The sequence below is a fragment of the Etheostoma spectabile genome, chromosome 14 (assembly GCF_008692095.1).
Source record: "Etheostoma spectabile isolate EspeVRDwgs_2016 chromosome 14, UIUC_Espe_1.0, whole genome shotgun sequence".
In the NCBI taxonomy this organism is placed as follows: Eukaryota; Metazoa; Chordata; class Actinopteri; order Perciformes; family Percidae; genus Etheostoma; species Etheostoma spectabile.
The window spans coordinates 14,056,087-14,083,701 of record NC_045746.1 but is presented as its reverse complement, the minus strand read 5'-3'; the positions used below and the strand labels follow the sequence as shown (position 1 = coordinate 14,083,701).

The 27,615-nt window shown below is 38.4% G+C and overlaps 1 long non-coding RNA gene across 2 annotated transcripts; it reads left to right on the top strand.

The window, feature by feature from the left end:
• The first annotated feature begins 320 nt into the window (after positions 1–320).
• Positions 321–13,162, top strand: LOC116701703 (uncharacterized). Of its 2 annotated transcripts, XR_004334982.1 has the most exons (4): positions 321–706; positions 2,719–2,772; positions 5,336–5,632; positions 11,498–13,162. It is a non-coding gene; the product is annotated as an uncharacterized LOC116701703 (long non-coding RNA). The 2 variants fall into 2 exon arrangements; XR_004334983.1 differs by lacking the exon at positions 5,336–5,632 and having other exon boundaries at positions 324–706.
• Positions 13,163–27,615: the final 14,453 nt, after the last annotated feature.

Here is a 27,615-nt window from a genome sequence, read left to right as displayed (position 1 = left end):
ATGAAGCGTTTGCACGCACGCACGCACGCACGCACGCACGCACGCACATGCACAGCACACCACACACACACACACACACACACACACACACACACACCACACACACACACACACACACACACACACACACACACCAGAGACTGAAAACCTCTAAAGGAATTAGAATGATGTTTGGTGGCTGAATGAATGATGGTGCCACCATGCACTTCTGCATGCGTCTGTTGGGGGGCGTGAGAGACGCTGCCATAGGTCTTTATTATAATTACATCGGCCGTCTTGCATAATATCAAAAATCTCAGAGGGTGGGAACAGTGTTACCTCACTGATTCACAAGGGGGTGGGCCTTGGACGGCGTATATGATTGAAGACAAATGAGATGTTAAACCATTTGGAGACAACGGTGGTGGAGATGTAGCCGTGTTGGCGGACAGCCCCAACTCCCCTACTTGGTGAGGGGAGGACAGGGGCTGGGGATGTGGAGGACAACCGTACGACGAAATGCAAGGAAAGAAACAAGCGGACCCGTTAGATTAGAAAATGGACGGGGCCAGTGGGACGTCACGATGCGCCGTCGCCACAAAGCTCAATACGCTGCTCATAAACGCGCTCATTTGGCTCCCAGCATGCACGTCCGGAGGGACCGCTGGTTACCAGGAGCTCACCCAAGCTCAGTGCAACCCACCCTGCTGCATCTGAGGAGGAAACAGTAAGAACCTTGTTATGTATTATGAGTGATTTGGTGGCATATGAGTGTGTTAGTTTTAACAAAATCCTTCAGGAGCGGTGCAGGAGAGGGTTTATATGGCGAGCACAGGCGCGTCTAGGCTGCAACACACTGTCTCATGTGTCTAACCCTGTTGTGAAATAAGTGAGGATCTACAGGCCGACCAGATTATTCAGACTAAATGTACATTTTCTTCTAGTGAAGCTTGTTCTGTTCTCAGGGCAGTTTATGGTCTGTTTGAACGGTGCGCAGCAGCAGCATTTAAGATAAAGGCTGAACTGATCTGATGGCAGCAGCGCAGACGTGGTTACACTTGTGGCTGCAGACACTTTTGTTTGGCACTTGATACTACAGTACATGTCCAATGTAGTTTGCTGAAATCTGAGCATAGGTGTGTGAGCAAGTCCACAATTTCAGCACTGAGTTTAGTGGGTTTTCCTCTTGCTACTGTCACAGGTGATCTGATCTCCTGTCTCCCACAAGGCCTTTAGATTAGTTCCAGTCATCTTTAGTGGTATTCATGTTAATATTGTACCAATTAATGAGGATCTCAATGTGTCCTCTCTCCCCATCCTTCTGTCCACTAACCTACATTTTGAACAGACCTTTAAGAGAGGACTCCTATATCTCACTAAACGAGAGGGTTTTTTCATCTTCAACTCTAAGTTATGCCTGGGCAACGTTTAGTGTCTCTGATACCAATAAAGAATTCTGTTGAATCAGTGATGCTGACCCCGGATCAGCCATATGTTCTGTTGTTATTACCATTACATAAGTTCATGTTGCACCATTTCTTGAAGTTTAGTTCACAAACTGTACATATGGTAAACCCTACAAGACATCTATTTTGTTGCAGATAATATTGCATGCACGGGCGTATAACATCGGCCTGTGGCGGTGTCAGAGTGGCCTCGGGCGGTGCAGCCTTTCACAGCTCAGTGTTGTGTTTGGCCCATTTGCTGTCAACATATTGCGCGCTTAAAAGGCTAAGCAGGGAGGGGAAGCATGTAAAAAAGAAAAGAAAAGCAAAAGGTCATTATTTTAGGCTTTATTAACCCAGCAACGTGCGGCTTCCTGCAGCCTAGTATATGCTGCCATCATAGGAGAGCTCTTACATAAAGCCAGCTTAATCTGTATGAGTGGGTAGTAAGACATCCCTCTCATACGTGTGTAGGTTTTATTTCTGTACTTATTAGGCTACATAACATTTTCTATTGTAGGCCATTGAATATATAGGATTTGTATGGGGATGTATTCATGATTGCTGCCAAACTGTAGTTGACAACCGGTAACCCCAATAGATGTGTATTTACTAAATGTTTGGATTATCTATAATCAAACTGATTTAAAGAATTTGTAGGGGAACGAAACTCGTTTTACACCTGCAAGGGACTTATATTTTGCATCATCACTGAGGCCTTGAAACGCATAACAGGCCGGATGGCGCAAAGGCCAAATTAGTCGGGTGCTTCCACAAAATGAAGACATGAATCGGGGCTTTATCATGAGCAGTATGCTAACCACGACCCCTGCACTTAACACCGGACAGGTTAATCCAAAAGAATGGACGACCCACGTTGATTGACTTCGCCCGTTAAATTCCTCTAAAGCCACGAATAAGAGACGGAAATGGGAGTTAGAAGACATGTATCGGAGACTGTGTGAGACACAAGTCTATAACATGTCGAAGGGGCCGCTGTCTGCAGCAGCATCTCTAGAGCCCCACTCTGCTGCAGAGTCAGTGAAGCTGCAGGTGCAAAGCAACATAAACCTAGTCTGGGGCTTGCTGTGACCTAGTAGGCAGATTTCCCACGTACTGTAGGGTGTTTTCCAAGAATTTTCCAGAGAGAGAGAGAAAGTTTGAGAGAGAGAGAGAGAGAGGAAATGTTCCCTGTGTTATTTATCCAAAATATAAAGAATGCATGCCTTTCTGGGAGATTTTTTTGGACCGTTTTCCTATATCCTGAAGTCCTTCTTTCTTCCCTCCCCCCCAGAAACTTTTGAAAGCACCATCAAAAGTGAAGATGAGGGCTTCCCCCAACTTCCAGGTGACTATGAGTGATCTCACTTTTTATTTGATAATGGATTCATGGATGATACTGCATGTGCAACCCTCCAAACAAAAACCCAGAATTAGGAAACTACATATAGTAGCCTACGTCACACACACACACACACACACACACACACACACACACACACACACACACACACACACACACACACGCAGGCACAACTAATTGATTAGTCCTACTCCTGGAAATCATTTTAAAATCCTTTCGGGATCCTTTTGTGGAGGCGACTGTTCCGCTCAGATTTTGCAGCATTTACAGCGAACTTTTATGTCCCTGGGAATCTATTAAAGTAGAACATATTTCACTGTATTACTGACAAGATACCTTGAACAAAAGCGTTTTCCTTAAACAAGGACTTGAGAGTCTGCGGTATACCAAGTCACTTTGGACGTAATAGTGTGTTTCCCCCCATCTTCCTCTATCATTATTAATGGATTAAAGTATGCTATCTGTTTTAAATAGTTACTCTAAAACGTGTCACCGATAAAGAGTAGAATCTGATATATTTGTCTCTGCAATGCCTGTATCCAGGAAATGAATCAGATAGCCTTAAAATAATATTAATTTACAGTAGGCTATTTTGTCTTATTTGAGCTGTTAATTTATAGTCAGCAGTGTTCAGTATTTAGGCTATGCTTGCTTTAGTTCACGAACGCTTTGTTAAAAAAAAGAGCTAAAATTAGCATCTGTCAATGATCTGAATAACACGAAAAATAGTGTTGCAATAATAGTGTTAATTTTATGGTATTTAGCGCATGTTAAAGGGACAGCAAAATGCACATGCGTCATTATATAAAACGATTATTACGTGACAGTTATTCTGTTCATTGTAGCAGATCTTCTTACTCAAAACTAATGCAATCCCCAAGTGTAATTTTAGCGTTTAAAAACTTAAACACACTCATAGGATTGATTGGGACAAATTAATAATTCAATTCAACTTTATTTATATAGTACCTGTAAGGTGATGAAGCAGCTTAACAGACACACGCAGTATGGGCAGGGAACGAAGGACTGTTATCACAAATGTTATAAGCGTTAAAACTGGGCTCACGTGGAACCGGTAGTAGAATAATTAATAAAGGAGAGTACGCTCTCTGTGTGTCATCAGCGTTGAATGTGAACGTTGAAGTCGTGAGCTCGTGTTAAAATGAGTGTGTGTCACGGCCTGCAGACGTAAAACAGCAGAGTGATCTCTAATGGATTTTTTTTTTTTTTTGTTATTGGCATAAATCCAAAGCCTGCTAGGTATAATCTCTCTCTGACCCCTTTCAGAAAGCAGTTGTAAAAAATAAAATGTTAAGCATGAAATTATGTGTTGGCTAAATATCTTTATCTGCGTTTTTAGAGACTTTCTGTGTGTTTGTGATTTGTAGATGGAAGCAGTGGCCTATTTTCCCGATGCTGTTAGAAAGACCACCCCCTCGTGTGTGTGTGTGTGTGTGTGTGTGTGTGTGTGTGTGTGTGTGTGTGTGTGTGTGTGTGTGTGTGTGTGTGTGTGTGTGTGTGTGTGTTAATTAGGCATCACACTTCGCTGCATTAATTGAAAGCCAGCAATGCTAGTGACGTCACTCCGCTCTCGCCAAAAGCTATCTTTAAAAAAAGAAGCAGTTTATGGGGAAATGTATAATAATATAAATAACATTTTGGAGACACTCAAACACACTACGCATTTGCCTATAGGGATGTTAATGTTTAACATTTTCAGATAATGATGTATTATGGAAATTATGCACAAATGAAAAATGGCTATATGACCTACTTAACTCCATATAAAGGATCTTAATAAAATTATACTTTAAATAAACATGTAATATATACATGCCTAATAAAGGCTATGAAAACATTGCTTCATAATGTAATATAAATAATTGAAACTTGACATATCCACAATAATTCCCATAAATATATTGATTTACTTACATTTTCTGATCTTATCAGGTTTTTGCCTGTAGTATATTATATATATAGGATGTGAAAGTTTAATGTTAATACATTTATGTAGCCTACCTTTATGAAGTAATTGAGTATTAACTGCTCCTAAAATGAGTTAATGTGTCCAATTTTTAAGGGAATCCCCCTTCTTTTTCATTCAGCCATATTGGAATATTTTCTTTATAGGACTATTTGTGTAAATTATTCCCAGCAATGCTATTTCATCCCGAGATTCTGATGCTCCTTATAAATATCTTTATTGTTGTTGTCTTTAGTTCACTGGATAGTCGGCTTTAATGCGTTGTTTTGAATTCCTATAAGAGCCCATTCACATTTCAGTGATATAAAAGACACTTAATAGCTTGGAAAATGTGTTTTCTCAGCAGTATCCCTTGTGAATCTTTAGTCATGCTTGTTTTTCATCTCATTTCACTGAGGCATTTTTAACACCGTGATAAATCATCTGCATTAATGCTTCAGATTTATGACTATTATTGTCATTATTTCCACTTCTGGAATATGTGCAAAACATAATAAAGTAGCTTTGTTTTGGTGAATTACCCCTTTAAGCATTTTTACCTGTCATTGTTTGTCTTTACAGGTGTTTAGGGGGTTGTGTGTGTGTGTGTGTGTGTGTGTGTGTGTGTGTGTGTGTGTGTGTGTGTGTGTGTGTGTTGCTGGCGGAGAGCTGTGTTTGCAGGCCTGAGGGGTTGTCTGTTATCTTTGGTTATCTAGCTGTATGAGTGACGTACATTCTTCATAAAGCTACATAACCGAAAGTAACAAGAATCCCATTACACGCCTGCACGGTGGAAGACAACTAAGTTAAAAAAAACACACAAATAGAACCAGGAATGGGCTCAGACGATGGACTACAGTACAGGACAATGACATGAAGGTATGATGCTGTTACATAAGGGCCGATTTCAATAAAGGGAGGGGAGGGGGTGCAGGGACTCTCATAGAGGATCTTAAGTTGCACCAGGCAACACAAATAATCTATATTTGAATTGTAATTACAGAAAACGTTTCAATTATTACAATATACATAAAAGTCTGGTTGTTGTTGTATATACAAACCCCAGAATTACTACAGTGGTGGTGTATAGCTTGTGCTGCTGTGTGACAAGATAGTAGTGTGAATGTTTCCTCATGCCGGCTCATTTCAAACCACTGGTAATAGAAAAGATAAAGGTTTTCTTTGTCCTTCTCCAAAATTCCACGAAATTAACACTGAAATGCAAAATGATCGAATGATCTAATTCTAAATATATGCACCTACTACGATTGAAAGATATATTGCAAAAAAAAAAGGGCAAACTATGGTACTTCTTACATCCAAGATGTAGTTTTATCTCCTGGAAAACTGAATCTAAGTAGTCTAGTGACCTTTATTTATATCCCCTATGTTTGAACTTACCTTGTTTCCATAAATTACATCCCATTAAATTTATAATTTCCTATTCCAAACATCTCGCTTCAGGAGAAAATGCATCAAATTAACAAAGTACATTATGAAAATCTCTTTCACTATTACTTTATTCTTCTGTGTCTCTGTACTGAGAGATCATACAGGGCTGGAGCTTTCTGTTAAAGAACAACTGTAAGGCCAAATTTAAGCTATGCTGACTTTTCTCAAACCTAAACTGCTGACATGCATACACTCAAGGACTTTATTTTCAAGGTCATTCTCAAGTTTTTAATCTGATTGGCTGTACCAGATTAGACCAAATTGTGTAGCCAAATTAGATTTTCAGATAGCGTCTAATGCAAAAAGCATAAAACTGACAAACATTTCTGCCAGTTTTTTATTCTACTTGCTATTACTACAGTACTTTACATTGTGCCTCAGAGATTTATGGCCTTCACATGGTTGTATCCCATCTCTATTTTTTTTAAGGCCTCCTCCATGGATCAAATCAAATCAAATTAGGTTTCCTGTGAGGAAACCTGGTTGGTGTGGTGTTTTTTTTCTGATAAATTTGTTATCACCACAGGTACACATTAGCGAAGAATGAAGCAATTAGCTTGCATGAGCTACAGTTATTTCAAGTTGAAAAAGAAGAATTTGGAAAATGATGTTCAAATAAATGCTCTCAAAAATCACTGATTTGATTTTAAGATACACACACACGCACGCACGCACGGACAAACGCACACACGCACGCACACCACCCTTTGTCTTTTTCACTTTGTTTGCAAGTATTTGGCCTCAATCTGTTTCTAATTAGCCTTTATTTTGTCTTTGTACCAATGCCATATACTTGGCTTAATTTTGGTTTTAGCACATATTTCTTGCCTGAATCTTTTTTTTCCAGGAGGGAAATATGTTTGTTGTTGTTGTAAAAGTTAGATGAAGTGTGAACTACACATGGTTGACATGATGAAGCTGTAACCTCATCAGCTCCTTTTTACACAGAGCAAAGATACACAACTACCTCCGCTGTATTTGGTGAGCTTCAGGGTAATCCATAAAAGGGCAATGATTTGCATGCAGCTCTTGTGCGGTTTTAGAGAGCATGTCCTGCAAAGCAGTGGTGAGGAGAAAGGTGAAACAAAACAAAGAACACCTCAAGAGGCAATTAGCGGCACTTTACCATCATTTGGAGCATCTCCCCACTGGTTGATGCTCTTCTGCATCTGATTTTCTGCTTTTCCCGTTAAATGAACTCAATGAGCTTTGTCTGACAAACAAAACAAAAGCAGTTAACAGTATTACATCATCGGAGCAGTGAGGAAAGATGGTGTGTACTTCTACCATCTTTAGTAGAACTTTGTTAAGCATAAATACTATAGGAACTAAAGATCTAAAAAAAAAAATAGGCTACAAACTCCATCAACACCGTACTGTGACGAAGCACAACGTTTATTCATCTGGGAAAAGTCCCTCAATCAGTGAAAATAAGGCTGTAAGAATTTTATTATATATTGAACTGTTCTCAAAACTTCTCTGCATCCAGGTCATTAATCTTTTTATACATTGCTAATGTCTGCATCTTAATGTGTAATATTTTAGGTTTATCCATCTTTTTATATCTTTAAACCTTATATTGCGGTGGACAAAAAACATAAGTTAGGCTATTTTACCACTTTTTGCACCTTAAGCGACACTGTACTTTCCCCACGCACACATCCCAACATGCATCTTCTTTCTTTTATATGGTCGTCTCCCCCCCCCCATTCATTTAATTTTATTCTTTTCTTTTTTTTTTCCCAGCTTGGATTCTCAGATGGTTGGTTCTGATTTGTATGCATTTGCATAATGAACGTCATTTGCATGCTCAGGGGCAGACCATGCCATGAGAACGGCTGTGCTGGTTGTTTGTGTGTGTGTGTGTGTGTTCATGCATGGGCACGTGTGTTTGTATGTGTGCGCCGTATATCAAGAACATGTTTTTTACACAAACAGACCCTCACAGGCTGTTGTTTGTTTTGCGCCCACACTGTATACATACTTTGTTCTTCCTCTCTGACATGTGTGTGTGTGTGTGTGTGTGTGTGTGTGTGTGTGTGTGTGTGTGTGTGTGTGTGTGTGTGTGTGTGTCCGTGTCCATGAGTGGGAGAATTCCTCTTCTATCTGTGCTGCATGTAGGGCACCAATCTAACCATCATGCTTCTTACTTTCTCCCCGCCTCTCTCTTCCTTCTGTCTTGGTATCCGTTCAGCGATGTACCGATTAGAAAAATGAAAATAAGAGACTCCCTCCTCAATCCCATAATCCTCAGCTTCTCCGACCCCTCCCTTGCCAGTTTGTCCTCTTCTCCCATACGGCAAGTCACAGTCCTGCCACCATCTTAGGAGTTAAGACTGGCACAAAATGGCAGCTGAAAAAAGGGGAATGTGGATAGCTAGCGCTGCACCTTCCCCCACTTCATGTTGGCCCCGATCCTTTCCGTGCCATTGGTTGCCTCAAGACAGTGTTAATTACTGCCAGTGTGTTAATTGTAGAGATCCCCCCATGAGACATACGGGAAGGGATGAGCTAGGAGGAAACCGCAGAGCCAGTCGCTTTTTTTTTTTAGTGTCGGCAAGCTGGCATTTATAAGGGCAGCTGCGGTTCCTGCGTTGCTTTCGTTGTGACCGTCGTTACGCTGCAGACGCTGACGATCGACCATTTTGTGGATTTCCAAGCCGCTGTGAAAACTCTTTTGACTGGTCGGCTTCTTGGACATTAATTCAATTATTCTTACAGTTACAATTTTGTGTGGAGCATTTACACAACATTAACGCTGCAGGCATGTGCACAGCTTTGTCAGATGATGTGGAAGAAGAAAAAAAACACACCTACATACTCCCTGACATCCACAAGGAGCTGTAATTAGCAACTTAGTGGTCTTCATAAATCTCTGCTTGTTATCACACTTTGTTTTCTCACATGTGCAATGGACTTCCTATTTGGCCTGTAGAAGAAAATATGTTGGCACATGGATTATCATTAACTTTAACTCATTTCTGAATTTCTTCAATTTGCGATTTGACTTTAAACAGATAAATAGTCTTAGTTATAGTATTTTTATATAACAGCAGGAGTTTAGCCAACTTTGAGCAGGAAATAAGAAGTGAGTAGGATCTCCTCCTTCACTGTTGTATTATGACCTGACCAGTGAACCTGCAACTCCCACCACGTCCGCCAGAAACAGGGGACGGACCTGTGACTTCAGGAAGGAAAAAGTGTAGTAAGTGAATGACTGAGAAAGACTGGAAGGAGGGGGGGGGGGGCAGACAGATGAGAATTGGGAGGCTGCGACAGTGAGATCTCAATAGTGAGAGGCCTTCTTTGTGTTTCTGTGTGAGGTTTATCTTGGGGGGTGCAGGGGGCGCAAAAAAGGAGGGGAAGAGAAGAGGGTGGGGATCCTATCCTGGGCCCTCAGACAAGGGGCACATTGTCCTCCCCAATGTGTGGCGGCACTTGTGGCGTAACGCCATTATTTAGGCCAGGGGAGGGAACGGGGGTCTGGAGACCAGCTTAACCAAAACGCCAATTAGAGCCGGATCGTCCAGATTAATGGACGAGGGAGATTGGTAAACAATGCGGGCCATTGTTAACTCAACCACCCCTCCTCCCACACACACACATATATACTGTACAAACCCCTACCCACGGGTTTCTTTCATACAGCAGACCCTCGATCCCTAGTGCATCTGAGACACACACACACACACACACACACACACACACACTTCATGACTTTGTCATGCCAGTGCCCAGAGAGGCCTGTCATTAGCATGCTGCCCTTGTGTTTTTGTTTTGGCAATGATGATCTTGAGCTTGGGTTGATCCTCTCATGTAAATTTGCATATAAGAAAATTATTAATCTTCCCATAGATTAATATAATTAGTTTAATTAGTTTTTTCAAAAAAACAAAGTTCATGACAAAAAGTTGAAAAATAATACATTTATGAAGAAAAAAGGTTACTTTTTAAAGAAATGTCTTAATGTATTTAACATGCACATAAAATTAAACACTGCATTTAAGATCTAAATAGAGCGATGAAACTGAGGGGTCTTTCATCAAAAGCAGCGCTGGGCTCATATGTTAATCACACACCCGGCGATGCTTGGCTCTGCATTTCAATACGTCCTACTTTATTGTTTTTTTTAAGCATATGCGCTGAATAATTAGCCACCACATAGTCCAATCAGGGGCATGCCAATGTGGGGTTGCCATGGCGACCCCATCAGTTCTTACCCCCACCACCACTCTACCCCCACCTCCTTCTCCTCCTGCCTGGCTGCAAACAGGACGAAGAAAAATAAAGCGTGGGAAAAAACACTTTGGTGGCGCAGACAATGATAGTGGGGGTGAGGAGAGGAGAGGAAAGGAAAGGAAAGGAAAGGAAAGGAAAGGAGAGGAGAGGAAAGATAATGGAGGAGTGGGAGAAGGAGGTGTGATGGTGATTGGAAGAGCAGCTTGTGTCTAGACTGGCAAATACAGACATGGTTGTTTTGTAGTTTGGTGTTTTTGGGGGTTGGGGGCCATATTTGATCTTGTCTGTCTGGGCTGATTGTGTGGGTGTTGAGTTTGTTCCCTCTGTTATTAGTGTGCCATCTATGGGCAGTAAAAGGGAGCTTACAGTGAAGGCCACTCATAAGGCGATACAGTAAACAGTAATACCAAGCTTTGAGATAAATTATGCATGGCTTAGCTCAGAGTCCCACAAAAGTTTGAGTGTGTGCACGTGATGTTTTACTCAAAATCTAGCAGCAATCCTTTCACATGTTTAACATCTTTAGGAGCTTCTAAGTATGAACAAGATTTAGAGAGGAAATACTTTGGCTTTCTCCAAAAAGGCTGATTGTTCACAAGTATTGGATATGTGGATGCGGTGGATTTTTAATTTAATGTGTAGATGCCATACTTTTGAGCCTTAAGTAACCAAGATGGCATCCTGGGCTCTAGATTTATAGACGTCTCCAGTCCTATACTCTACTGTAAATGCAATAACGTTGAAAATAGTAACTAGATGTTTTGTAGAGATTTGAGCTAACTGGTTCACCTATTTAATATGAATAAAATTCAGTATTAAAAAATGCATTCACATACTGTATGTTCTGTTGCTCCACATAGTGCAGAAACTGTACATCTTACCAGGATATGATAAAACAATGATTATACAATGATTATACTGTTTGTATTGCTGCATGTTCTTGGGCAATCTAGATGCAAAGTGTAAAAGGCTGTAGATAAATGTGGTTGTGCTTTATCTTTCACCTTATTGGAGGACTGATTTTAATGCTCGTCCTATGTCTTTTCTTTTAAGGTTTCTGATCAGTCTGCAGTTGGGAATCATCAGATCTTTGCCTCTCAGACTCTTTTGGATTGTGACTTGAGTCTACTGATGTTTGTTGCACACAGGACTACATCATTAACCGTGAAAATACTGGAGGAAACACACAGATTTTGTGAAAGCAGCCGGACAGTGGGCAGAGTTCAAATGGTCAGGTCTTAAAACTGGTAATAGATACAAAAGTAACTGTTTTCAGCTGCAGCAGCAGAACATCTGTTTCTGAATGAAGACAGAAACAAACAAGACAGAAGATTAAAACAAGTGGACAAACTGACATTTGGCCATCATGAGGCTGGAACTGAGAGAGTAGAGTGCAACAAAGTGATCTGTGTGTGTGTGTGTGTGTGTGTGTGTGTGTGTTTTCTCGGAAACTGCTCTGCACAGCTGTTTAGGAAACAAAAATTCAGTCATTAGAGATTCAAAGTAATTTTAAAAGGTTTAGAAGACGATAAAAAATACTTGCAGTTTTGAATTTTGAATTTTTACTATTATTCATTAGTTTAACAACTTATTCTCCTTTAGATGGGAATTTTATCTTAGATCTTAAATCCTAAATTTTACATTAATTTTTCTCACTTATCTTTTGAATCCTATTCATATGTAATTATTACAGCTAGCAATTAAATGTGTATCTTTATCTCATGTAAAACTTTGGATGTTTCAATCAAATTGTTGACAATCTGTGGAAATTGTTCTTCTGGTGCAATGTCAGAAATTTTATGGACTTGATCCATCAACTATGAATTGTTTTTCAATCGTTCAGATGATTTGACCATTTTCATGGACAGGTGCAGTATATGTTTCACATTTCATCTCATACCTAGATATTAGAGTGTTTAGTAATTCTATTCAAGGACTGTATAACCTAAAATGCTAAACAATTATTATGTTATTTTGCTCCTGCTACAGCCACCTATCATGTACATCACATTTTATCTTTTTGATTTTGTGTATACATCTTAATTAAATTGTATTTTTTATTTTTAGTTCATACATTTGATTAAGAGCAACCATCACTGCATGAAGCATTTTGTGCAAAACCACAATATATTTGTTTTATTTTTAACTATGCAAAAGAAACAGGTTGGGGTTTTTGTTAAGTTTGCACTATTTGCATTTGTGTTTGCACATGACTTGTATTGTTAAGTTTGCACGTCACTGGCTAAATACGGGTTCAGTTTGTGTGAGAGAATTGTGATGTTTTATTATCATGCACTATATGAGCACAGGTGCAATGTGTGTACTATTGTTGAAGTGTATTTTTAGTAGGTTTGATTAGAAACAGTGATAACCAGTAATTGTCAATCTCAGTGACTAAAATTTGGATTCATTACACATTTTATTTGTTAAATCAGCTCTTCTGACAATCTAATATGAATACTTGAAAACATAGGATTGTGTTTTGATGAACTATGGGGAATGTGAATATGTGCAATAGATTTTATGCAGTTTTTAATACTATTCAGTGAGAAAAATGATTATATTAGAATGCACTATGAACTACTGTTTCAGGGGTCGTATAAGCAGGATGTACACATAAGATGCTGTAAATGTGCTTGATATCTGTACTATGCAATCGTTTCTACTGAAGTTAATTTGAAATCAATAAAAGTATGAATGTTTACAATGAGAAAATAACTGTGTGGATTTCCAATGTTTGTATGTTAGAGGTACTAAAAGTATTATCTATGATATGGTAAGCAAAGGATGTAGAATCAACCATGACACAATCATTATTTCACAAATTTGTTGGATTGTCAATTTACCTCAAAATTTACTAAACTGCATTGTTTCATAAACACAAGAAAAGCCATTCACATTTTGTCAGTTATGGGTAAAATCCATTTTAAATCACAAAGAAAAAAAACTAACGAGCATTTCTGAGCTTTTCTGTTCCTGTTTAGTCCCTAAATCATGTATCCACACTCAGTGCAACAATTTAGAAAGAAAAAAAAAACAGACTCCCACTTTGCAACAGAAGATGCAAAGCAAATAAGTGATGATTGTCCTGCATGGAGCTTCATTTATAGATTTAGATTGAGATTAGATTTAGAGTGATGTAGATTAATCATTTAAAAAAAAAAATTCAAGTATTGCTATTAGTTGATTTTTTATCACTTACAGTATTTATGAAAGACGTCAGTTACACACTTTCTTTCTTGGGTATTGTGTCATCCACTACAGTCCTTAACGGTCACAGTCAGTTGGTGGTTTGCTGCCTTGCTCTATGGCACACCAGTTAAAGTCGTAAAGACGACTTGCTCTCTTACTTTCCTACCCAGCTGTTCCCAATAGGTCTGACACTGGAGCATGATACTTAACAGACACTCTAATCCACTCACACATTTGATTTATATTACATTTTTAACCTGTAAGTGAAGCAATCTGAGGGGGAAGAATCATTCCAATGCGAAAACACAAGCGAACAATGATGCATCATTCGCCCAAATTCTGTTAAAATCCAACCAGCACTAACCAGCGTAGAGAATGTATTTCAAGATATTTATGACGCCAATTGTCAGACTTGAAGATGATTTCCCTTTACATTACAAAATCTTGGTAAATTTAATGACTGATGCATAAGCTGTGACAAACTGGTTAGGTGGATCCATTTGTATTGAACTATTTTGGAACATGTTTGAATTTGGTCTATTGGGATTTTATGACAGCATGAATTCAAGACGTGGTTGTACTCTACTTCATTTAATGTAATATGACTGTCCTCACCAACTTAATACACAAAACCCCCATAGAGACAGCCGGAGATGCTCCAGCAGAGAACAACATGCCCGTATGAACACTAAACACAATTACTGATCAATGTTTACACGCGCTGTACACTTGCAGAGAAGAATCAGTCACATCTGGATGATGTGCTGCGTTGGGGACAGCGTGGCACAGGCCAGAGGATCCAGCTGCTGCTGTGCTGCATGCAGCGTCTAGAAAGATCTGGAGGGCGAGTTTTGTTCAGCTGAAAAACACGCTGGGGTCAAAGGCCTTGAGAAAAAAAAATTCTGAGCTTTTGTTTCAGGTGTAACACGTACGCTTTGTTATCAAAGCGTACGTAATGCACAACTGTCCTTTAATTCACTATAGGACAGAAATTATGACAACAAGAGTGATGGGGGTTAGCATAAATTTCATGTTTTAGGAAAGCTTGAATGTTGAACATTTTAATGATAGTTCTGCGATCTTCCTCTGTATATGAAGTTGTCCAGCAGTGAAGGAGCCCAAAATTGATAGAACAAACAAAAAGATTTTGCTTTGGGAGTTTCATTTCCATGTAAAATTCAGTTTTGTTTTAATTTTAAAACTCTGACATACCTTTTGCAAGCATCCACTGCTATTATAATCAGCCTAATTCTACTAAATACTCTTCATTCTAGCGTTTTTGGTTTAATATCTTCACTTGTACTTGTTCTAAATACACTAAAAGTTATAAAACGTGATTACAGATTGGTGAAGTTGAGAGTTTAGTAATGTTTATAATTTAATTTGTATTTATTTGAAATCCCCCTAGTCTATATGTATAATTGGAAAGCCTGAATCATAATGTAATGAAAGAAAGTGGAAGACCACCATTAACATATTTAAGAGCTCACCAGTTAGTAGATACTTCGAATCAGAAGGAACTAAAAAAAGAGCATACAGTCATCACAGAAGGCAAATGTCATCTCTATTATTATTACAAGAAAGATGGCCTTACAGAGAAGTGGTCCCAAAGAACAAACAAAACTGAGTGATGTAGGAAAGACAGTCGTTGCTTTTAGTGCAGCCATCTCAATGTTCATTTTCTACACACCTGACTGCTTTCCCTTAGCCTGAACATAGTTAATTGTCTTTATTAATGTCTATATATAGATTTTTAGTTTGATTCAGTCTATTTTCAAAAAGGTAAACAACATATTTACATTTCTCATTTCACACTACGGTAATTGCAGTACATTTGAAATTAGGCTACATTCTTGGAGATTTAATTTTAGGGTGAGAGTTTGACTGGCAGTAAATCCAAAATGCAAAATCCCACTGTTACTGCAAACAGATGTACCACTACAGATCTTGTAAACTTAAATCCAAACTGAATGTGAGAAGGGCCATATAACAGGTAGGCCCTCTGCTGCAGTCAACGCTGCAGCCAGGCTCCAGACAGCAGGAAAGTTACGGGAACCATCTGATTATAATGGAACCAATAACAAAACAAAAGCTCATGTCTGGGAGGAAAATCGTGGGAAGTGCCATAGAGGGCCTAATTAGCATTCTGTATTGCGAGTCCCTGTGGGCCGTCTCCTGGAGCCCCCCAACCCAGAAGTAAAGAATGGCTATGCGTGAGGGGAGGGGGCAGAGATGGAAGCGAGGTTGCAGAGGGCCAGACGGGGGATGCGGAAAGTCAAGGAAGACAGCTTCACAAAGACAAGCACGGTGCTGGGCGGGGGTGGGGGGGTATGCTGGAGGGTTTGAGGCTGCCACCGTCATGAATACAGGCGGTGTGAGTGAACTGGGTTCAAGTTCAATGGCAAACCCTTGTCTGCATGATGAGGTGATGAAGACAAAATGTCTCTGAAAGAATCCTTTCTTAGTTGAACTGTGTCTACAACTGTTGAAATCTATCTGTTACTGTGGTGAAACTGAAGACGCATCTAAGATGAAAATCTCTGAAAACTGAGAGGAAAAAAAAAACACATTTGTAATTGCTTCAGATTTCTCATTGAAGAAGAAAAAAAAAAGTTTAAAAGGTGGTCACAAAGAGGCACAGGTCGGTATGAGATTTTGACACTATAATAACCTTCAGCAAAAATACCACGGTTTCCCGGTATTGCAATTACAGCTTTAAAATGTGTTATTTTGAAATGTCTCGTTTTTTTTTTTTCATTGAACACAATGTATTTTATTTTTAGACACACTTGGCAGGGAGACGGATTTCTAAACTGCACTTTCTGTCCATGACAACTCATCAAAGAATGATGGAAAATTGTAGTGGTTTTGTTACTTTTTGAAACCGCTGTATACCCTGAAAGCGGTAAGCGACCCATGCCTAATCACAAACAGTCAAATGTGCTTCATCTTTCGTCTCTGAAATGTCAAGGTCAAATTTGATTTAAAACTTGAATGCAGCAGACAGTGTAGAGAGATTAAATATCACACTACAGACAAAAGTAGGGCTGCAACTAACAACTATATTTTATCATCAATTAATCTGAATGAAGAACTTCTATGAAATGTCAAAAAACAGTTAAAATAGCTGGTCATAGTTTCCTAAAGCTTAGAGTTACCATTTTCAAAATGCTTGTTTTGTCTGACCAACACTCCAAAACTCAAAGGAATTCAATTGATTGTCACATAAGAAAAACAGCAACAAGCTGGAACTATAAGGAATATCTATGCTTGGAAAATAAATGCTTAAATATAAAATAATCTTCCGTTGATCAACTGTACTATATATACTAGTCAATCATTTATTTCTGCTCTAAAACAAAAGTCCATCAAACATTAAAGAAAACAGTCAAATATGAAAGGACAGAATGATGACACATTTTTACACTCTACCAAGTCAGGTAATCACAAAACACCTCAAACATGTTCACACAATTACACAAACAGAAGGTTAGGAATTAAGTGTGACATTAAGAGATCTGAGCTCAGGGCAAACGGACAATGGTCACTTCCTTTCTAATTCACCAAAGTCCTAAATTCAAAATACAATTGATACAAACAAAATAAATGTGCAGGAATATCATCCGCTAAAAGTAGTCGTTTTGCAGAAAAAAACTGAAAAGGTCTGCTTTTTTTACTTTAATCAATATTAAATCATTTACCTCATTGTGCCTTGATCAGCTATTTAAATGAAGCCACGTGAGAAGTTTAGAGGGGAAATTCAAAGCTGGATGAAGAGGTCGTTGACCTGCTGGTTGGCGGAGTTTAACCTCTTGGCCTCCTATTTGATGAAAGCTCATAGGTCGGGACTCAGTCAGGAGGGGTCGAGGGGACAGGCAGGAGGACGAAGTGTGTCGTCCATCCCCAGTGAGCCGTGGAAATGCATTTCTACACACGTGTCCGCAGACGGATACACATTTTAACTTGATGGCTTTTCAAATTATGCATAAACTCTGCAAACCCAGTACAGACTGACCACACGTTTTTAAAAGAATCTCTTGACTTTTCCTTTTTGTCACCACATACTGTTCAGCGTATAAATGCGTGACAAAGATCATGCATGGGAATGCTCACTAGAAACTCTTTCCACAAATGACCATTGTCTGAAATTTCTTCCTCTGTCTAAAAGTCATCTACTGGCTTCCCACAAAAACAGTCTTGTGGGTGCTATTAAACATTTTGTAAATTATTCCTCAACTCTCCCAGACCACTGACAGCAGGGGTGGCGACCTCGATGGGAAAACAACATCTTAAAGATTGCGATATAAAACCGATCCGTCCAGACGAAGACACAGGCACAAAACAAAGAAATCAGCCATGAGTACGTCATGGCACACTGGAGGGTCTGACTACTTAATTAGACATATAAAGAGGCTGGGTCAGAGAGAGCAGACAGGCAAAGAAAGGCAGGCGAGATGAGGCCCTTCAAACTGTCTGCGTCACACTGTGGGTGTGTATGTGTCTGGATGGTGCTGTGAGAAAGTGTGTACCCGTGTCGTTTGCATGTCTGCGTGTAGGAATGCGTTTGTCTGGCACAAGTGTGTGTGTTTGTGTAGTTGTGTGAACATGTTTGAAGTGTTTTGTGATTCCCTGACTTGGTAGAGTGTAAAAAATTGTCTTTTAAATATTGGCAATATCACTCATGAAGAGGTATTTGCAGATATCACATTAAAATGGTAAATAATTTGAATGTTGAACAATAACTGAACCTACTGTATATCCATCAGCTATAAGAATATTTTAGTCGAGAGAGAAAAAATGTTTTCTAATGCATTAACCGTCTTTCCCAGCAAGCTAACATGATGTGCTTGGTTCAAATGGCACCCTCACATTCTTCCGTTTTATTTGTTGTCATATTTTATGTCAATTCAACACAGCACCCTCTGCAGGTGATCAAATATCCTATGGCTTCTTTCAGAAATATCTGCAGTTTTACAAGGTTTTTTTTAATCTGCTGTTAATCCGCACTGTGTATGCATGTGTGTCTGCTCACACTGGTCTAGCCTCCAATATGTTTAAACTATGCTCAGAGAGCATGAAGAATGTGTCTCAATAAGTCATTATTGGTCTAAACAAGTCAGAACCACTTATAATAATCACTTCTTCTTACTCACTTATTGTTGCCACTGAGCAGACATGGCCCACTCAATCTGAACTGGAGTCTGTGGGTGAGAAGCGAGTGGGAAGCCTCCATCGCAGCTGCAGCTATTTGTTGTTGTCTGCGAGACATAGAGGAGAGGTCAGAGGTCAAATAAGTTCACAGGAACTGAGGGCTTTCACATGGTAATGCTTCGGAGCAGCACAAGAACAAGACTTAGGAGGTAAGTATAATGTCAGGTCACGGTTTAAAATGTGTCACAATCTCACGTTTGATGGACATGTCTACTTAACTGGTGGATATGAAGGACTATGAAGGTTTAAAATTGGGGCTGTCCTTCAAAATTACATGAATTATGTACATGCAAGCATGAATGAGATGGGAGAGAAAATTATGATGAACAAACAGTGTCCAAAATGTCACCAGAAGCCACCAGAGCATTGAACCCTGAGTCATATTTGGCAAAATGTGTTTTTGGACTACATTTTTTACATAACACTATAGGTATTTTTACTTATGTACTCTGCTCTAATACAGTTTTCAGGTGCAGATCTACTCCACTACATTTCAGAGACAAATATTGTACTTTTTGACTCCCCATTGTTATCCGGAGCTACTAGATATTTTACAAAATTAAGGTTTTACATGTAAACTTATCTTGTAATATCTTATAAAATATCATTGTTATAGATTAATCTACACAACAATGTAAATTAGTTACATTTTTACTCACAGGGGTCAGGGTTAGGTACTTTCAGTACATTTTGCAGATTATACTTTGTATTATCTTTTACTGAAGTAAGAAGCGTATTTTATATCATGGTATTGCTACTGATGTTTAAGTAAAATATCTGAATACTATCTCTACCACTGATTGTACCAAACACTTGTACACTTGTATGTTCTTCTATTTACACCATTACTGGTGGTGGTTATTAAGGGAGCATTGCCAACAGCAATTTCTTTCCCATTTCCATTTGAAAATGATGAATTACAGTACTCTATACAAAAGAGTGAGTTTCCTCGTGTTAGATTTTAAAGAGTATTTCGGGTAAGTATCTAAAGACTGTAGAGCAGTCTAGATATGCAGCGAGACCCTAATACCAACACATCGCAGTGCATCCTGGTGTTGTAAAAGTTTAAGATGCTGATCGTGTAATCGCATATTGAAGTCTGGCTAGGATCCCATCTCCATCTCCCATAATTTCCTGTCAGGTCTCTACTGTTTACTGCATAATAAATGCTAAAAACAAAACTACCATATAAAAATACTACACACATGAAGTACATGTGTATTGAGGATAATGTACCACCATTTAAACACTCACCGGGGGGGGGGGCACACACACACACACACACACACACACACACACACACACACACGATAATCAATGGTCAGTACGGAGGAACAGCTGTGAGAACAAGACGGCCTCACAGAATCATGAATGACACAAACACTCAACAATAATCCTCAGGAGTTTTGCCAACAAGTTCCCATCACACTGACTGAAACAAATACTGAATATTGAAAAGAAGGTAATTCCCATGCAGTCATTTTGCATTGAACTTCAGCTCAGCGCGCCCCCAGCTGGAGCTTTGCACCACTGCCCGGACTGAGAGCCTGACAGCAGCATCAAGATGTTTAACCCTTTGTCAAATCACCTGCTGTGACTGTATGATTTTCAACCTGAAGCTGATTTATTTTGCAATTTTATTTCGTAATTTTTCAGATGTAATGGAGTTGATTATGAGGATTTGCTTCTAGATTTAAAAAATGATGTTCACAGAAATGTTTAAATGTTTTTCTTTGTATTTGAACAGAAAACACCCGCCTGGTTTTGCTTTAACAGGAAATTAGCATTTAATTAACCAAGACCTTTTTAGTATTTTTTTAACAATAACTACAACAGTGGTTCCTAACCTGCGGTCAAGGTAAATCTGAGGGCTAATGCAATTATTTCAGAGATAAAAAAGAACATCTACCACCTTTTTGTGGGATCACAGTTTTATCTCTTCATGCCTGTAAAATATTTATATAGAACAATTTAAACAATAACAAAAAAATCTTTGTTGTATGGCTTACAACTCATAAACGTGTCCAAGTGGTCACAACTTTTGTTTTTAAGGCATCACACAACTACGATATTAGAATAAATTAACATTGTGTTATATGATTAATTGTTTATATACAACATTTGGGGAGAAACTGTCAATGTGTTTTAATGGTCCAAGTAGTTTAATTATCTTCTTTAGTTTGATCAAATGTTCCTGAATGATGGTTTCTGAAGTCAGAAAACTCCCACACTCCCACTCCCATGCAGGCTGCGTCCTCCATATTGCCTCTCCATGGGTTCAAATTATAACCTATTTGTCTCAATGTTTTCACACGGCTGCCTGTCAATCAGTCCTCCCACCCCCAGCGCAAATTGGTGCAGTGTGAAAACAGCTACTCCCCATGCCCTATGGGTCTAATTGGCTCGGATTAAAGAAGCCATTATATCAGTGGAGCTGATCTGAAAGCTTAGCTGCTGAGCTGCAGGCGGCCCACACTTTTTTATCATGCTGAGAAACTGATACTGCTGCACCCAGCTGCTGCAGATCACTCACTTTTACACACAACACTGCCAGTAGTAAAAACAGTGTGCGTATGAAATGGATATAATGACCTGTATTAGAGAATGTATTTACTACCACAATAGAATGATGTATTTGGTTTTGGGAGATAGCTTTATGGCCCAAAGGGTGGGGAGAATGAAATTTTTAGTGCATACAGAAAATTGGTCTGATTAGTTAATTCAGTTAAACACCTTTAAGCTGCAACTCAATATTTTATGAAATATTGAAAATGTCAAACCTGGCTGCACACTAATACTGCTTTTTTTACTCAAACCTTTGAATTATTAACCAAAATAGTTAAAATCTTTAAAAAGTAATAAATCATAAAACTGGTTTACCTTTTTTCTTTCTTTCGTTCTTTTCTTTTTTTTTTTTTACAAAATAATGGATCTAGAGACCCGCCAATCAATTGACAAATATAAGTACTGTAAAAGATGGACAATATTTAAGAACTCAAACAATACTGTATGTCTGAGGTCATTATGATGTACAACAAAATAAACTATTAATGTATAGTCATGTATACTCTACTATTCATCTGCGTTTATTTTTTTTCTGGTGTGTTTTCCCGGAGAAGTTAATAATTATTTTGGCTTTAAAACAAAAAAAATTTGATCCTATTTTGACAAAGAAGCACCAAGTCTCAGTTAAGTTCCTAAAAAGATTATAATAAGCCACTCACAAGTAAAACCTGAGAGCGTCCTCTTCCCTGGGCTTTGAAGTAAAGTTCATATTTATAACTTTTATCAATAAAAGAATACTTGATATAAATGTCTGTTGTAAGCTTCTCCATTGAAAGAAAACTTATTTATAATGGATCTTCATTTTAAAATATATAGATTATTCTGTAATCTGTAAAGGGAGAAATTGTTATGGTAGGTTTTTAAAGAGAAGTGTAGATCTTAAACAATTTACACACACACACACACACAGACACGCACACACACACGCACACACGCACACACACGCACGGAAAGAAGTGGGGACGCCCCAAAAACACACAAGCAAGAAAAGCCACCAAGGTTGTTAGAGCAGTGATGGGGGAGAAGGGTTGTGGGCAGCGCTCACTGCGGAGGTTCCCAGCCAAATCGGCACATCTTTTTAACTTCTTCCAATTCAATTCAATTCAATTCAATTTAATTTAGAGTATCAATTCATAACAAGAGTTATCTCGAGACACTTCACAGATAGAGGAGGTATAGACCACACTCCAGAATTTGCAAGGACCCAACAGTTCTAGTAGTTTCCTCCAGAGCAAGCAACAGTGCGACAGTGGCGAGGAAAAACTTCCTTTTAGGCAGAAACCTCGGACAAACCCAGGCTCTTGGTAGGCGGTGTCTGACGGGCCGGTTGGGGTCAGAATGAAGAGTGGAAATAACAAAAATAGAAAAAATAGTAGTTTGTAGCAGTTCTTTGTAATAGTTCATGGCATAGCAGGGCACTGTGGGCACTTCTTCCACCCTTCTGTCTTTTGATTGAGTGGACCGACAGAACTTGTGAAGTTCAATTATTAACGATTTCTTTCTATTCAAATGTTGTTGGTACGTCAGAAACTGTCCAACATAAATGTGGGTGGGTTTTGCAGTTGATGTGATGCCTTTTAATTAAGAGAATTCCCCTTACTTGTTTTAGGCGGTAAAACATCATTTAGATATATCTAGATGGACACAGACAGACATTTTCATGACAGAAAATGCATGGAACATTTTAATAATAAATGAATAATTTACATTATATATTAAGAAAAAATGTCAAATATTCTCTAGTTTCAGCTTCTCAAAGTGTTGATTTGCTAATGTGCTGTGTTATATGTCATTCTACATTCAATATACTGTATTTGGTTTTGGACTGTTAGTTGAACAAGAGGCGGTCTGAAGGCAACACTTTGGGCTCCGTGAACTTTTAATTGGCATTTTTTACACCATATTGTATACTTTTCATACACTAAACAATTAATCAAAACTAAACGTCTGATAGAATAATTGACGATAAAAAATATGAATAGATGTATTATGCATGATTAACACTCATTTGACATTTTATAAATCACTAAAAAACACCAATAGCATAATCCATAATAGCATAAACCCTTAGTTGCAGCTCTAACAACACAATAATTAGACCTCACTCCTTTTCCTTCTCTGCACCTCCCTCCTCCCCCTGCAGTTTACACCAGCGGCCATTTTTGGGTGTCAAGGACCTCGCACTTGGGGTTTTGGGAGGTGGGCCCTCAATTAGCAAGCCACGCGTCCTTTGAAAGAAAGAGGAACTCTGTGAGGAGTCCTTAACGACTGGCCTCTGTTCACTCAGCTCTGACCCCATGACCTCGGGGTCACAGGCCACAATACACCCCCACCTCGAACTGTGTTATCGGCTCTGTGACCAAGAGGGACGGCCAGCAACTCACTGCATTCAGGCGGAGCTGCGTGGCGCTATTGAAGGGCCTGAGAACCGCAATCCTGCTTCAACACCTCTCTGAACATCCGCCCAGCTATGAATTCAACTTTACCGACTGATCTGGTCCGATTATGTGGGCCGGTTCTTTTTTAATTGAGCTGGACCAGACGGAAGAAAGGTTGCACACATACTGCACACCGGGGGAGCTGCCGGGAGCAACTATAATCCTGTTTTTTTGGCCACTGAGCAGCACTAATCTGTGGATTTGTTTGGGGGTAAATGCCTTGCTCAAAGACACATTGCTGCAATGTGAAACTGCTTCACATGTTTTTGTATTCCGCATAAAGACAAGTGCACATACAAAGTACTAATGGTGAAAACGTGTTTAATATGTTTATTGGCCTGTCTACCACTGATCCTGAACTCACTATTAAGTGATCACAATATTGCACTAAACCAGTTGGGGAAAGTAACTACTTACATTTACTTCAGTACTGTACTTAATTAATAACACATTCTGAGGTACTTGTACTTTACTTGAGTATTTCACTAGTTAACTAGTTTGTTAACTAGCTTGTCTGTTTTTTGATAGTAGGCTATTATGTATTATTAAAATGTTAAAAATTTGAAAATACATTTCTGTATCTATTAAAATACCTACAAGGGTTAGGGGCTTGGGGTCACAAGCTAATCAGCAGTATACAAAGTATTTAAGATTGAATGCATCCTTACTAGCTGCAGCGTTAAAGTGATGTACACAATAATGCATAAATAATTATAATCCAATTACATAATATACATTATTCTGATGTAGATATTCTGTATAATGAGTATTTTTAAGTATATTTTGATGCTAATACTTTTGTACTTTTACTTGCAACAATAGTAACTGTAATGCATTTGGGTCCAGAGCCCAAAGGAATGTCGTCAAATCACTCCCGTCTGATTTACAATCCCAAACCTTAACATATTCAATATACAACAGGTAAAAGCAGATGATGTTAGGTGTTTTTGCTTAATAACCTGATGCTAAAAGATTAATTGATTACGAAAATGTTTTTTTTTTTTAGTTGATCAACTAAGATAAATTGATTATTCATTTAAGTAAAAGATGGGTCACAGATTATTCAGAATAAAGGCGTACATCTGGCTGCACATGGTAAGGCACATGCATCAAATACATTTTATACCACTCATTTTGGTAGAATTTCCAAATTGTGTTACCCCAACAATTTGTACTCAATCGAATACAATATAAAAAAAATGAACAATGTTAAAATAATACCATACTGTAGACTAAAGGTAACTTTAAAGGCTATCTGCCTGCAATGATTCAAACAGGTCCTGTGCTGCATTTATTAAAATGCAATATCTGTATTACACAGGTTAGGTTGTAGGTGTAACTCTCATTTATTTTATTCAGACAAAAGACTGACTGCAAATTTTGAATCTAGTAAAAAAGGGCTACTTCCTAGACAGTATAACTCTTACATAAAAGAGTATAACAGCACATTCAAGTGTTCAGTCAGTAAGTAAGTGCATACTTCCCTGAAGGAAGATGGAAAGTGTGTAGAGCAAAGTGTTGGTCCACTTATAAAAATGAGATGATGTTATTAATAAATGTAGGCAGACAGCAGTAAGTATAACACTGAAAGCTGAAACACAGAGATAACAAACAGGTATCCTTTTTAAATTGTTACTGACAAAGTTTTTGCCATTTAGTATCTCACTTAGCAACAATGCTTGGTTGCAGTTATGTTGGTTTCAACCTTTCTACTGTTAACATGGCAGTAATCATAATATTTGTGGACTCGGCTGTAATATCAAACACTTCTTTATTCCTTGACATTGTGTGTTCTGCAGTTCCACCTCATGGAACAATGATGCCATCTGGTGGCAGAATAACATAGCTGCTGCTTTCATCGCATTCAGAATTCGCTATTAACAAAACTTCTGATTTGAAACAGAATAACCGGTAGTTACCGGTAGTTACCGGTAGTTACCGGTGCCTTACATGCAGTGACAACCAGGCCCCTGTTAAATATTACTTCATGCATATTTAACATCTTGTTTTATGATAAAATAAATGATTTGTTGTGAGACAACAGCAACTTTTTGGAAAGCTAGCTCACCTGCAGGAGGTAGCTACGCCTGTTAGCACAAACAAATGTGTTCATTTTATACCGGCTCTCTTCTTTGTCACTGGAGGTTTCCCGGATGTACCCTTGATAACTTTATCTGCTACAAACATACATTCATAAACATGAACTTACATCTTTTACTTATGTTTTTCTCCCAAGCTACCTTAATTTTTAATCTTTTTTTTTTTGGCCTGAGTGATGAAACCGTGACGCAACATATCTACTGCTATTGGGCAGATGTCACGTGCGCACAAAAACACGTTGGTCACCTGACCAACTAGGAATTGGGAAAGGTAGTGCAAAGGGCTCTAGGGAACTGTCTATCGGAAAGGCACCCAAACTGTGTTGTTGTTGTTGTTGTAGTAACCTTTAAATAGATAATGCAGTTAGGAAAAATGTATTAGATGGCACCTTCATTCATTATTTTCTATATAGGGATGACAATAAATCAGTTTCAATTAGCTTCTTCAAATTTTTTGTGTAGTTAGAAAGTTGTAACACCTCATCGAACTTTCTCCTTTCACTGTTTAGAAGAACAAAGTTGATGATTGTCTGTCTGTTTAATGTGGCTTTCTTAGTATGCTTTTGAATGGGGTAGTATTTGTTTCCATTATACAACAGGAATTTTCACTAAAGTTTTTTATATAAATATTTATTATGATCTCAAAAACTAATACATTAATTGTTTAGCAACAAGCAGAAGCACTCAGATTGTAGCGATACCACAATAAATAAACATCCTATGTTACAAGTACTCTTAATTTCAAAACCTTACTTAAGTGAAAATACATAAGTATTAGCAGAAAATTTTACTTATAAAAGTAAACATACAAAACAGCCCCATTCAAAGCGTTACATTTATTACATATGTATTTTTGGAATTTTGTTCCTGAATCATTACTGCCTAAGCAGCATCTGAATGTTGTCAAGGCAAAGCTAATTTTAACAGCTGTATGTTCTGTTGGGTAATTTCATCTATAACTGCAAATTTTTATGACTGATCATTTGTTTGAGGTATCAAATCTTTATCTGAAAGGTAACTAATGCTCTCAGTTAATTGTAGATTAGTAAAAAGTACACTGTTTCTTAGTGCAGAATGAGTGTAAAACAACAAAATGGAAATACTCAAGTTAAAATTGAAATTTGTACTTAAGTACAGTACTTGAGTAAAAGTACTTAGTTAAATTCCACCACTGTCAACAAGAAGGTACTTTTTCTTCTATGGGTTTTTACGGCAGTTGGCATCCAAAAAGTTCCATTGCTGCCATCTCTGAAACTATAGCACCTTGGTGTACTATATCCTGCTATACAGCCCATTGTCTTCCAGCCCAATTCCTGACATGAACACAAGCCACTCTAGTATAAATATAGTGGTGTTAAGAAACATGTGACTAATCCTTATTCTAGAAATAATAACCTCTTCCTAACATGCAACCTCCCTTCTTTTACAGACATTAACTGAATCAGTTACCCAGATATGGAGAATAGGTGCCTCCCTTTGTTTTCTTGTTCCCAGAGCTGTTACAATTGTTCCCTGCCACACAATACTTTTACCCTGCTGGCCTATACAGTTTCCTTATGAGTGGCTTCCTTTGTCAATTTATCAACCTTTTGATGGAATTCACACACCAAATCTGATTCAGGATTATTTGACTTAATCCCAAGTATCTCCAAATCAGTCTTCGGGA